Below are 13562 nucleotides of genomic sequence, written 5' to 3' on the forward strand. Positions count from 1 at the left end.
ATAGAATTCACGGAAGCAGAGGTGATGTTCTTGGGATGTAACATCGGTCATGGCAGGTTGAGCACCCTCTGGAACGTGAGGAAGAAGGCTTCTGAGGAATTGCCATGATCAATCTCGAAGAAAGAGTTTCTTTAATTCTTCAGACTCAGCGGACTCTATCAGAAGTCTGTTCCAAACGATACTAGTGTAGTGGCATCGTTAACCGATTTGCTGAAGAACAACACAACTTTTCGGTGTTCAGCAACATGGCACGTGGCAATTGACCATTTGAAGTCGATATTAACCACCAAACCAGTATTACCTGCACCAAACATCTAAAAAAACTTTTAAAGTAGCCATCGATGGTCGTTAGAGTTGGAGGTGTGCTCCAAGGGGAAAAATGAGCATGGGGAAGAACTGCTAGTTGATAACTTTTCATAGAAAATCAACATCTATCAGAAGAAATGCTCCACAATCGAAAAAAAACTATTGAGTTTGGTACTGGCGTTACACATTTAATGTATGTGCCACGAATAATGGATCGGAGAGGTTATGTACACAGACCACAATCCGCTAAAACGTTGTATATACGTAATAATATGAGACTATTTCGTTGGCTTCTTATGGAAGAGACGTTCACTTTAAAAATCATGCATGTTGTGGGTCAGTAGAATGAAATCACAGATACGTTATCGCAGATTCAACTGATGGTGTTCAGATGAGATTGTCTTGATTTCATGTTTTATATGTTTATATAGGAAAAAAACTAAGCCGAAATTGTATGAAATTTATCGATATGTTAGGGTAAAGTATTTTTTTTTAAAAATGAAAACATATCTTCATTATGATGGTTCATTGTTTCCTGTAGAGGCGATGTTTTTAAACATATTAGTGCACATTTAAGAGATTTAAAAGCAGCAGAACAACCAGACACAGAAACAAGTGTTCTCAATAAGACAACGACATAATCCTGGGTCGAACAATTCAATTCGTTCATTGCCTGGAGACATAAATATTTCGAGTTTGGCCACTCAGTTTAAATTTTAATCAGGAAAATATATAAATTTCAATTCAAATTTTAATTGCGTCTCTTGAAAGTCTTTAAAAATAAACAGGGACCCAATCAGATGCTCTGGGGTATGAGATGGGGGACATTGAACAGTTGAGAGGAGGACTGCCAGGACCTTGCATGTAACAATCTTCTTGAAAAAAATATATATGTGGAAAATAACTTTTCGATCCGTGATCTTTGACACAGAACCTCCCAACAGGGACAAAGAAGAGACAGGAAGATCCAAAGACAAGAACCTACAGCTGCCTGGTTTTGATAAAGAAGTGCTGTTTTGTAAACCTTAACTGGGAGTTTTATTTGAATAGCATTATCGAATGGAACAACAAAATGGGTAATAGAAATACATTGGTTGTTAATTAATCTCTCTCTTACTTTACAAATGAAGTGCTGAATTTTTACTTCGTGTAGTTCTTGGCCAATCGAATTGTTGCAGATTCCTGTACAGCATAAATCGTTTCTGTGTTACTGGTTTTATCGTAAGCTGGAGGGTTTATGCTGTGTCATAACGAGTCTAAACAAATTTGGCAAAACAAGTGTGCATCTGTGCAGTTCTTTGAGTGAACTGGAGATTTGCACCATTCATGACCTGGATGAAGTGATTCTCCCCGCCGTGATCTGAATCTCCAAAAGCAAAAGGCTACCCAAATTCTCTGTAGTTGACAGGATTTGAGCCTGTGTGGAAATGCCCCAATGGATTTCAAGTCCATCGCCTTAACCACTCGGCCACAACTACAAATGGACGCATAGAGTTCTCATTTCCAGGTCTCTGTCCCTGGGGAGCTTAGCAGTAGTGAATCATGGTTTGGTTTATTTGAATTCAAAACCCACGGCTTTCAAATCGATGAAATGTCTGGACAAAGTGGGTCTGGGTGTTCCACCCCGATAGGTGGGATCTATATTCAACTTAAACGACGGCGGAAAATGCAGACTAATACTCAGCGGGTCGAGCCGGATCTGGGCTGGGAAAAGGCGATTCAATGTTTCAAAACTTCTTCAGAACTCCGTTTTCTCCAAGTAGTACTGACAAACCTGTTGACATTCCCCAGAATTTTCTATTTTTTTTTCACATTCCCAACATCCACAGTCCTTTGCATTAGCCATTAAAACGATACAGAAATTCCTTTGCGATTCTGGATAAGATTCCGGTTTGGGGAACATTTTCCTGACCACATTAAAATCCCAGAGCTGTGCAGGAAAGAAAACCGATGAAGTATGAGCAGTGAGAGATCCGACCCTGGAACGTCCCAAACCATCAACCGCTCGGTTAATGGATGAATGTGTTGACCAATTACGCAACAGAGACGGGTAAACTTACTCATTGCACGATCCAAAAACAGTAAATCCTGGGGCATTCACTGCAGTGAAATGGCAACAATCCTGTACCAGCTGCAAACACATCCACGTCACAGCAACCAATTTTCTCCAAAAGGATTCCTGCTCTCTTCGAGGCATTTTCTTAACTTGTTTGTACCTGAGTCTTCTCGTGGTCTTGTAGCTGTGGCGAGGTTTGAAATCCTGACGTGCAGGAAGGAAATTCCTTTCCATATCTCAGATCAGTTCATGTCCAGAGAACAACAGAGTCAACGTCGCGGCCACTTGAAGACTGGCTGTGTTAAGTGGAGCAATCCACCCTTCGTTCACCTCTGATTTCGCTTCCCAAAGAGATTATAAAGTTTTCCAAAGCTGGAGACATGCGTTTACTGTTATTTTTCCTTGTTTTCTTTAACTTAACAACTGGCGATATTTTCCCAAAATATCTTCACAATCCTCCGCCTTGCATTATGTCCAGCGAAGAGCAAACCCCTTTTGTCGAGAAATTACTGAGGTTGGGATTCTTCTCTTTGGAACAAAGAAGGTTAACTGGAGACTTTTATGGTCTATTTATAATGATGGGGGAGGACGCAGTGCGGATGGGTGGGTTGATGTCTGGAAGAAATGTTGCCAACAATCAGGGTCAGTTTCTAGAGGACTGGGACTAAATATATTTAATGAAAAACGAAAAACGAAATTTTCGAAGAGTATATAGAGCCTAATCTTAGGGGAACCGTTAATCATTTAAGACACAGATGAGGAGGACATTCCGTCTTTTAGAGAGTAGCAAATCTGCAGAATTCTTTCCAATAAAGACACTCAGTCAAGGCTGAGTATAATCAAGGCTGAGACGGCCTCCCAATTAGTCACTTTGGGAATCAAAAAGAATGGGGATAAGGCGGAAAAGTGCAGTTAACAATTAACCAAATCAGACATGACTTCATTAAAAGGTGGAGCTGACCTGATTGGACGAATGACTTCCATCTGTTCCAATATCGTATCTGACATTTGGAAACTGCGAGAGACAATTGTGAAGAAAGAAATTGCAGGACGCTGAGAAAAGATGATTGGAGTCAAACTGAGTCAACATTATTTCTTGAAAGGAAAAACACTTGACAACTTTGCCAGAGTTCTTTGATCATATTACAGGCAGAGTTGATCAAATGTGAGTAGTCATTCCATAAGAGAACATATCAAAAGCCATTACATAAGGTAGAAGTTCACGGCGTTGTGTTAAAACAAGGCCAGGATTGTCCGTTGTTTATTTCATGGAAGACACATAATCTGGATTCTTGCGAATTTTTCAAGTTGTAAAAATGTAATTAGTAAAATGGTGGAATGATCAGTCATAGGAATGCAATGATTTATATCTGCCTTAATGACTTGGTGGAATTGGCAGAGTGAAATGTGCCCAGTTTTACTGACGATACACAATGGGTGGGAGGACATTTTGCGATGAGGGCAGCGGAATATGGAAATGGATAGTAACAGGTTGGGTGGGTGGGCAAGCAATAGGTGCACGGAGAAGGTTGTCAAGTTGATAGTTTGGAGAGGAGGGTGATGCACATGGTTGGGAATGAAATGGCACAGATAGGACAGGTCATAAGGACGGTGCTGAGCTGGAGGTTTTGAAGTGAGGGATGGTGGGGAGGGGAAATGTGGAAACTGTTGAAATCCTAATTGATGCCATGGGGTTGGAGGCCCCCGATGAGGAGATTTAGTTTTAGAACATAGAACAATAGAACAATACAGCGCTGCACAGGCCCTTTGGCTTTCGATGTTGCACCGACCTGTGAACTAAGCTCATCCCCCTATATTATCCCATCATCATCCATGTGTTTATCCAAGGATTGTTTAAATCTCCACAATTTAGCTGAGTTAACTACATTGACAGGCCGGGCATTCCACACCCTTACTACTCTTTGAACAAAGAACCTGCCTCTGACATCCGGCTGCAACCTATAAACCCTCAATTTGTAGTTATGACCACTCGTACAAGCTGACATCATCTTCCTTAGTAAAGGACTTCCACAGTCTACCCTATCTAATCCTCTTATAATTCTCGGGAGTAGGTTTGATCGCTGAGCTGCATGTTTCATTCAAACCTGCAGCTCAGGGAGCAGACCTACACCCTGAACCTCAACCTGAGTTAAAAAAAACTTGCAAAAACTTGTAACTCTCTCTATCAAATCCGCTGTCAGACTTCTTATTTCCAATGAGGACACACCCAAGTCTCTCAGATTTTCCTGATAAGATTTTCCTCCAGAACAGGCAATATCTTGTTAAATCTCATCTCCAATTTTCCAATGCTTCCACATCTTTCCTGGAATGGGGCGACCAGGCAGTTCAAAATATTCTAAGTGGAGCCACACAAGTGTTTTGTATAGTTGCAGCATGAAATTGTAGATCAGGAACTCATTCCTGTACCAATGAAATCGATAGCAACGCACTCTTTCGCAGTAGCACAGTGGTACGTCCTGCTGTATTACAGTACTGCAGACCCACGTTCAATTCCCGCTTCTAGCGACTCTCGATGTGGAGTTTGCACGTTCTCTGTGTGGGTTTCCGCCAGATGCTCGGTTTTGCCCTCACAATCCAAATAAATGTGAAGTTGTGGTAAAGATGAAAGTGTAGGAAAATGGGTCGCGCTTCGGCGGGTCGGTGTATCCTTGTTGGGCCTCAAGGCCTGTTTCGACACTATCCGTGAATCCAAAGGAAAATCATCCTGGCTGGAAACTATGTACATGGACTCCAAGGTCACTCTGCACATCCACATTACCAAGAATCCTTCCATTAACTCAGTATTCTGCCTTCCTGTTATTTTTCCCAAAAGTGAGTCACCTCCCATTTAGGTTCATTGAACTTCATTTGCCACCTCTAAGACCAATTCTGCAGTTTGTCCAAGCACCCCTGCAACCTGCAACATTTTTCTGCGCTGTCCACTACTCCACCAACTTTAGCGTTATCTGCAAGCTTACTAACCCATCCACTTATGTCTGCGTCTTAGTCATTTACGAAAATGGCAAACAACAGTGATCCCAAAACAGATCTTTGTGCCAAACCACTCGTAACCGGATTTCAGAATGAATATTTTTCATTAGCCACCACTTACAGCCGTCTCACACAAAGCCAGGTTCTAATCCAAACTGCGAAATCATCGTCAATCCCATGCCTCTGCATTTTCTCCAACAGCCTAACATGTGGAAGCTTATCAAAGGCTTTACAGACGTCATGTGCACCACATCAAATGGCTACCCTCATCCACATGCTTGGTCACCATCTCGAAAAACTCACGAAACCATGTTGACCCTCTGAAATCAAATTATTGCTGGCTGATGGATTATACATGCAATGTCTCATACTCAGTTCCATATTTGTTTTTTTCTTAAAAGAAAGGTAAGTGAACCTGGGCTCTGATTACTTGGGTCATCTGTATTCCGCTTCTTCAACAAGGGAACAACTTTTGCTATCCTCCAATCTTCGAGTGCTATTCCTGTAGACAATATCGAAATAAAGATCAAAGGCAAAGGCCCTGCAATCTCCCCACTGGCTTCCCAGGAAATCGTTGGATAGACCCCAGCCGACTCAGGGGTTTACTTATTTTCAAACCTTCCAGAATTGTTATGAAGTCCTCCTTGTAAATCTCATTTCCACCCAGGCTAGTAACCTGTATCTCAGGTTCTCCTCGACAATATTGTCTTAAACCACTATGAATACTAACGAAAAATATTCGTTTGGCGGTTTCCTACCTCCTCTGACCCCACACACAATTCATCACTACTCTCTTTGACTAGTCCTAATCTTACTGTCGTCGTTCTTTGATTCCTCATACACACGTAGAAAGCCTTAGGGTTTTCTAAGACTCTATCCGCAAGCAACTTCTCATGTCCTCTCCTGCCTCTTATGGACTCTCTGTACAGGTCGTTCCTAACTAACTTGTAACTCTAAATCGCCCTAACTGAGCCTTCACGTCAAATGCTAAAATAAGCCACCTACTTTCTCTTGACATGAGCTTCAAGTTTCTTAGTAAGCCACGGCCGCTTCGCTCGACAACTTCCTTCATAACTGACAGGTGCATACTCATCAAGTACATACAATATCAGTTACTTGAATAAGCTCCACATTTCAATTGTGCTCATTCCATCCGTTTCATTCCACATCTAGTGCAAACTAAATCTTGAAAATTTCATTCTAATTGCCTTTCCCTCAGATTTACTCTCTCCCAAGGAGTACATTACTATCCCATTCTTTTTCTTACGTATACATACCGAACTGTGTTCACGATCACCAAATTGCTCACCTACCTTCACATCTAACACCGGGCCAATCCAAACCCAGGAACAAATCCAATGTGGCCTGTGACTGTTAATAAGAGGCTGTCTGGCCGCAGTTTATGGACCTGTGTTGAGGATGAGGCAGGAATTCATCAAAGTTGAGAGTGACAAATACGTTTACTGCTCACCTCCCTCTGTTTCCCTCACTCGCAGGAGACTGCTATTATCATTTGGCTCAGCAATTCACAGATGATATCTGTGGCTGCTTCGAAACTTCTGAACACTGTGCAAGTAAGTAAAGTAGTACACCAGGACCAGGCTCTAATGAGGGAGCCAAGAAAGTTTGCATTGTCAGAGGGCCGGAACTGACGGAACGGCGCTTTATCTTTCCAGTGCAAAAGGTTAGTGCTGAAAGGGCAGGCGCTTTTGGAGGTTCAGTGCTGAGGGAGCTGACGCTGTCAGAGCATCAGGACTGAGGATGCAGAAACTCTCAGATGGTTTGTGCTGAAGGATCAGTCACTGTAATAGGATCAATTCTGAGGGAGTGGGCACAGTCAGTGGGTTAGTGTTGGGGGAGCAGACACTGATGGAGTGTCAGTACTGAGCGAGAGGGTAGTGTCACAGGTTCAGTGCTGAGTAAGTGCCATCGTCGCCCGTTCAGTGTTGGGAGAATGGGTGCTGTCGGAGGGTCAGTGCTGAGGGATTATATTTAATTTATTTCGTGCTAATATTTCCAGAAACAAATAAAATGGCAGCTAAATGTCCAAACTGTTTACCAAAACAATCAATGGCAAGTCCGAACATGAATAAATAATCTAAAATCTCTCTCATATTTGAGGACATCCTGCCTGTTTTTGTCACACATGCGCTACCTGTCTGATCACATACATCTTCTCTGTATGGTCTCACACAGCCTCTGCATGTTTTTCACATACATCCTCCCACTCTCCATCTTACACACACTACATGTTTTTGTCCCACACACCTTCACTGCATGGGACAAACTAGAAGTCTGCCAGTACTGGAATAGACTTCAGTTTACCCACCCCTAGGGATATGATTGTGTAAAAATGGTAAGAAGTTGGAGGAATCCAAATTCCACTGACCCCAGCCCTAATCCCACCTTCCTGTCTGAACTGGGATAAGATCGCAGCAAGACATGACCGAGAGAGAGAGACAGAGGGAGAGAAAGATTCATAGAAATTGAATGCACAGAATCAGATCCTTCAGTCCAACTTGTCCACACTGACAATATACCATGAATAACTTTCATCTCATCTGTCAGCATTTGGCCCATATCTCTCTCACCCCTTCCTACTTATTTACCAATCTTTATAAACTTTGTGCTTATACCAGCCTCTACCCCTCCCTCTGGCAGCTCATTCCACACTTGCACCACTCTGTAGGAAAAATGCTGTATGTGTGGGAAAGGATACTCTCAGGTGGCCACGCTGCTGAGGCACCTGTGTGTTCACACCGGTGAGAAGCCATTCATTCATTCCTTGTGTTGGAAATGACTCAAACAATCATCCGATCTGCTGTGACATTTTGGCAGCCATGCAGATGATAAATGTTTTAGAACACTGACTATAGCTGTTAATTTTATTCAATGATAAGTAAACGTATTGGCGAGTGGAGAATACATAAAGAGACAGAAGCGACAGATATGAAATGCTTCAATCCTTCACGAAATCTATACCATGTACTGATTGACGTCCGTTTCTTCCTTCACCCTGATTACCTTTTTTAATATAGGAGGATAATTTAGGGATAGAAGTATTTCCTTAACTTTCCAAAGCGGTAAAATAATGCAGGACATACTGAGTTAATTTTCATCTGTCAACGTGTACTTTGGCATGCTTAATAAATTAGATAAAAACATTTACTCACAAACAGTGACCATCAAGTGCTCACTGAAGATTATTGGATAGGGCATCCTGGAGGTCGGTTTCCAGTGAAATTCCTTAGGGATCGGTGAGGGGAGCTCTGCGCTTTGCGATGTTTATGCATACGTTGGATGAGGAAGAAGAAAGGTGAGGTAGTAAGTTTGACGATGACATGGAGGTTGGTGGAGTTGTCGATAGTGTATTCGGCTGTTGTGGATTGCAATGAAACATTGCGAGTTTGCAGAACTGGTCTGATATGTGGCAGATGGAGATAAACCCGAAAAAGTGTGGAGTCGTTCACATTGGAAGTGCGACTTTCAATGCAGAACACAGGGTTAAAGGATTCCTGGCAGAGTGGAGGAGCAGAGGAATCTTGGGTCATATTGGCTGTCTTTAGAGCAAGTGTCAGGTGTTGGTCTATCCCAATAACCATGCAAGTTAAAATCTACCAAGGAACTTCCTGTTTTACAAATAAAGTTACGAAATAGTTGTTCAAAGTGACAATCACAATGAACGAACTTGTTTCTTATGTACTTTAGGAGAACCTTTGAACGTAGTATTAACCCAGATTACAATTAAAGTCGAGAAAGGTGAGATGATGTGAACACGTCGATGTGCCTCCTCGGAGATATTTCGATTGTTTGCCAATAAATTATGTTTTAGGAAGCTACATTTGATAATCTCGTCACGACTAATCAGGGCATGACGACGGAGACAGCTGTTGTGACTGACATTCATTTTAATAAATGCACCTGGAATTTCTGACATACCACGATGTTTAGCTTTCAGTAAATGTGCTGATATGATGTGTTATATATGAAATAAAGAACGTGTGATTTCACAGTGAGCCTGCACTGGAATGGGTCCGAGATACATGTTACTCTTTGAGGAAAAGCCGGACATGAAACGATTTATGTGTCCCAGGCAATGGCGCTGCATTTTGACATCATCGATAAAGTGACACATTCTCCCGTAAGGAACTATCTTTAACCAATCAGAAGACAGTTAATTCTCACGGGGAATGGGCAGGAATGCAGCGAGGATAATCAGGATCTGTCTACACACTTAGATTGGTATGATTAAGAACTGTTCACATTTCGAACACAACTGAATAAAAAGGGTGGCAAATTTTACACCAAAGTTTAATGTGTTCCTTGAAACCCATGCATCTGTGTCTGAGTATTTCATAAACTCACGGCACTCCTCAGGAGAAGGACGGGTCGAGTCGATCTGACCGCAGCAGTTGAAGATGGGGATTTTTAACATCAACTGATCTTAAGTTACTAAAGGTGTTCTTTTCTCTTTCTTGCACAGTGAATTCTTGTCGGAATCAATAGTAATTTGGAGATTTTTTTTGATATGTGGGAAACTGCAGCTAATTCCTGCTAATGCACAGTTGATCGGTTATAACACTGTGAATGAAGGTACAGAATCGAGATAACAGTTACATATTAAAAATGTCACAATTAAAACAGTATATGAAAAGCAGCATCTGCAATCAAGAACAAGGTCAGATGTCGTGCCTGAGATTTATGGGCGGACAGAGCGTGAAATACACAAATAAAATGAAGCTGGCACTCAAAATACACCTTAAATGACGTAGTTAAAAGGGAGAATTGCAGATGTTGGAGATTAGTTCGGACCGTATTCCTCAAAAAGGACAGCAGTTCAGGCATCTTCCAACAAGTAGGAAAATCGAAGTTTCAGCAAAAGTCTTTCATTAGTGTTGAGGGTTTGAGACTCGCGGGTGGAGAGATTAAATGGCAGGGGCGTGTGGCTGGGGGAAACGCAGCTGAGAGTGCAAACGGTAGATGGAAGTGGAGGAACTGGTGATAAGTCAGAGGGAAGCAGGATGGACAGGTAGGACAAGCCATGAGCGCGGTGCTGAGATGGAAGTTTGAAACTGGGATTAGGTGGGGGGAGGGGATATGGGGAAACTGGTGAAATCCATATTGATGTCATGGGCTTGGTGGTTCCCGAGGCTGAAAATTAGGTGTATTTTCTCAAAAGTCAGGTGGTAAGGGAGTGGTGATGTAGGAGGCCCAGGACTGGCATGTCCTCGGTGGAGTGGGAGGGTAGTTGAAGTTTTTGGCCAAGAGGTGTTTGGTGCAGGAGTCCTGAAGCACTCTTCGAGTCAGCATGCGGTCTTCGAAACGCAGATGAGAATACATCTGGAGCAATGGATACAGTAACTGACATGTAAGGAAATGGCGGTAAAAGTCTGATGATGAGGAAGGCAGCTTTGTGGCTATGGACCCTGGTTGGCAGGATGTGTGGGCGCAGGCTTCGCAATTCCTGTGGAGGCAAAAGAAACGGCCAATATCTCTGGTGTTGTGTTCCGTTTGTAGGTGGCAAAAATGACCAAGGTTGTACGTAATCTGCAGAGGTAGCTGGAGGTGGAGGGTGATAACCAGGGAATCCCTGCCAATTTTTTAGGGTTGGAGGGGTGTGTTTCGAATGCGAAGGTAAAGGAAATGGACGAGATGTTTGGGAGGGCTTCATCAACCAGGTAGGAGGGGAAATTGCGGACTTTGGAAAGGCGGCCATCTGGTGTGATCTGTGGTGAACTAGTCACCCAGTCATAGAATCATAGAGATATCCAGCAAGGAAACTAGCCCTTCGGTCCAAGCCGCCCATGCCGTCCAGATATCCCAAAGCAATCTAGTTCACCTGCCAGCAGCCAGCCCATAACCCTCCTAACCCTTCCTATTCATATGCTCATCAAAGTGCATTTTACATGTTGAAATTTTACCATCCTCCACCACTTCTTCTGGCAGCTGATTCCATACACGCACAACGTGTGTGAAAAAAATACCACTGAGATTTCTCTTATATCATTCATCTCTCACACTAAATTTATGCCCTCTAATTCTGGACTCTCACACGTCATGGAAAATACTTTGGCTATTTTTCCTATCCATGACCCTTTTAACTTTGTAAACCTCCAGAAGGTCACCCCTCAGCCTCCAACGCTCGAGGCAAAATAGCCCCAGTCAGTTCAGCCTCTCCCTGTAGCTCAAATCCTCCAACTGTGGCAACATCCTTGTAAATCCTTTCTGGACCCTTTCAAATTTCACCGCATGAATTAGATCGGAAGGAAACCAGAATTGCACGCAATATTCCGAAAGTGGACGAAGCAATGTCCGGGACAGTCGCAAAATGGATGCAATGTTCTGAACAATAAAGCAAAGTATACCAAACGCATTGTTCACTATCCTATCTACCAGCGACTAGACTTTCAAGGAGCCATGAACGTGCAGTCCATGGTCTCTTTGTTCATCAACACTCCCTATGTCCTGACCGTTAAGTGGAAAAGTCATGCTGAGTTTTGCTTTCCCAAAATGCAGACCCTCGCATTCACCTTAATTAATCACCACCATCCCCTTCTCAGCCGATTGGCCCATCTGACAAAGATCCTGTTGCAATCTGTGGTAACATTCCTTGCTGTCCACGACACCTCCAATGTTGATGTCATTTGCAAGCTTACTGTTTATGCCTCATATGCTCACATCCATATCATTTATAAAAACGACGAAAAGTCGAGGACCCAGCACCGATCCTTTTGGCACTCGACTGGTCACAGGCCTCCAGTCTGAAAAGCAATCCTCGGCCAACACAATCTTCCTTCTACCGTTCAGCCTGTTCAATATTCAAATGGCTCGTTCTCCCTGTATTCGTTGAGTTCTAACCTTGCTAATCAGTCTCCCATGGGAAAACTTGTCGAACGCCTGTGTGAAGTTCATATAGATGACATCTATCGCTGTGCCCTCATGAATCCATTTAGTTACTTTTATGGAAAATTATGGAAAGTTATCCATTTAGTGTGGAATTTGAAAGAGAAAGATTTTGGAACATTTAATGCTGTGCTGAGCTTTGTAAACAATACTTTGGTGAGGTTTGCAGCCAGCTTGTTGCTGTTTCAATTTTGTAAACATTCAACTCGATCTTGCGAGAGTCGGACACAGTGAAAGCAGAAAAATTGTCATGTCCAAGACCAGGGGTTGAGAGAATGACATCTTCAGTTTTCCCAGTCGTTGCCCTTGAGTGTGAGATAAGAAACAGTATAAGGCAAGTATCTGAACAATGCTCAGATAGCCCTGACATTGAGGCATTGAGATGAAAGTACTGGGGTCAATTCTGCTGAATTTAAATAAAGCTCCTTTCTTTGCCCTTGCTAAGAGTTGAGCCAAGTCATTTTAATTTCCACGACAGTAAACTTGGGGGCTCGTCCCTGTACCAGACGACTGAGTGGGATTCTGAAGATTCCGAGGAGGCGTAGCCGCCAGCGCCATGAAGGTGTTTCTCTTCACATCGAGCTCTGAATTGGCCCTTTTGTGTGAGAGGACCCCAAATATGTCGATCACACAAGCGCTGGCATTCGAATCGAATAGGATCGCTGTAACAGTTGTGACATAAGTAATCTTACATAGACACTCATTCTAAGGGAATAAATAAAGCAGGGGCAGGGTTCAGTGAACTCTCGCGTGGCATTAGAGCAAAGCCCAAGGGAAGGGAACAGCCGTCTCTGGAGTCTTTCAGAGATAGCACATTTAAGGATGGTTTTAGACTTGGAGCGACCACTGGCTGAGTTGGACTCACCAAAGGCGTCCTGGATGCGTGGTTTCTTGGTTTACGAAAACCAAGGGATTGAGGCGGACTTGTCCAATGCGAGAGGGGACCCCGGAGGTAAGAAAGCAAGTCAAATGGAAAAGATAACGGTACCGCGTGAGAGAGAGAGAGAGAGAGAGAGAGAGAGAGCTGAACACTTTTCCAGTTACTCTAAAAATACGCTCCATCAAGAGCAAACAAAAGGACAGCCCTCACAGTACTTGAAAGGGCCAACCAAAAATGCAATACATGCTAAATAATTACGTCCTCGTAACTGTTTGTAAAGCAGTTACAATTGTGGATCCAGAAGTGTGGTTTACCTGAGGGGGCAAGTTATGTAAAAGACAGGTGGAAATATTGAGGTCGATGTTGGAGAGAGAGAGGAGGAGAAAAGGATGGGAAAAATAGAACCTGTGAGTTGGAGTGTTTATA

The 13562-nt window shown here is 42.9% G+C and overlaps 1 non-coding gene across 1 annotated transcript; it reads right to left on the reverse strand.

The window, feature by feature from the left end:
- Nucleotides 1-1702: 1702 nt before the first annotated feature.
- trnas-uga (transfer RNA serine (anticodon UGA)) lies at nt 1703-1784 on the reverse strand. The gene has a single exon. It is a non-coding gene; the product is annotated as a tRNA-Ser (tRNA).
- Between the last annotated feature and the right edge of the window lie 11778 nt (nt 1785-13562).

The sequence above is a fragment of the Hemiscyllium ocellatum genome, unplaced genomic scaffold, assembly GCF_020745735.1.
Source record: "Hemiscyllium ocellatum isolate sHemOce1 unplaced genomic scaffold, sHemOce1.pat.X.cur. scaffold_372_pat_ctg1, whole genome shotgun sequence".
NCBI classification, from domain to species: domain Eukaryota; kingdom Metazoa; phylum Chordata; class Chondrichthyes; order Orectolobiformes; family Hemiscylliidae; genus Hemiscyllium; species Hemiscyllium ocellatum.